The following is an 885-nucleotide window of genomic DNA, read 5'->3' on the forward strand; positions in this document are numbered from 1 at the left end:
TCCGTGGGCCTGGGGGCCCCTCCTGCTCTGGGGCCTGGGGTCACCGCGGCTTCACCCCACCCCCAAACACCCTCTCCTTCTTTGCTTCCCTCGGTGATCCCTTTGGAAGAGTTTTCCATACGCATCCGACCGTGAAATGCCCGGGCGCCCAGCTCACTGCGGTGTTTCTACTTTCTCCAACCCACACATCTCGCTGGCCGAGCTGCCCCGGGTACCCACCGGCCATGCTGTCCTGGTTGTGTTCTGAGTGAGGAGGTGTCTGGGCGGCAAAACCCCTGAGAGCCATGGGGACGCCTCCTCAGGGCCCCTCCCCAGGGCAGGGGGCGAAGGGGACGGTGTGGGCGGGTGTGCTTCTGAGGCCCTGAAGGAGCCCCTTTTGTGCTTCCTTATTCAACTCGACACTGATGCAACCTGAAGGAAGAAAAGAAAAGAAAATATTACCTACTTGGGGATTGCCACCTGTCCACACATGATGCTCATAAACGTCAGCCAGCCGAGAATTCTTGCACGTATCTGCAAGCATCTAGTGCTCGGTGAAGAGAGGCGTTTTCTCTGTACTCAACTCAGTCTCAAGAGCACAGTCCATTATGGAAACACAAGGAAAGCACTGCTTCTGTGCTCTAAGGAACTGATGTTAACTGATGTCTCCTTAAAACGACACGGCTCCCTCGGTGTTTCCTAGGTTCTGGGTGGATGGCCTTTGGGCCCTTCCTACCCCGCAGACCTGGCAGAGATGAGGATGGGCCCGGGAAGCCTCTGTCTCGGGCAGAGCCGGGCTGCCCGGGAGGGGCCGGCCTGACCAGCATCTCGGTCCCACTGTATTGGTCTGCTGCCCGCAGCACCGCTGCTCCCTGATACCTGGGCGGTCCTGGGAGCTCTGGAGGC

This window comes from Bison bison, unplaced genomic scaffold (genome assembly GCF_000754665.1).
Source record: "Bison bison bison isolate TAMUID 2011002044 unplaced genomic scaffold, Bison_UMD1.0 scf7180017864377, whole genome shotgun sequence".
Classification (NCBI taxonomy): Eukaryota; Metazoa; Chordata; class Mammalia; order Artiodactyla; family Bovidae; genus Bison; species Bison bison.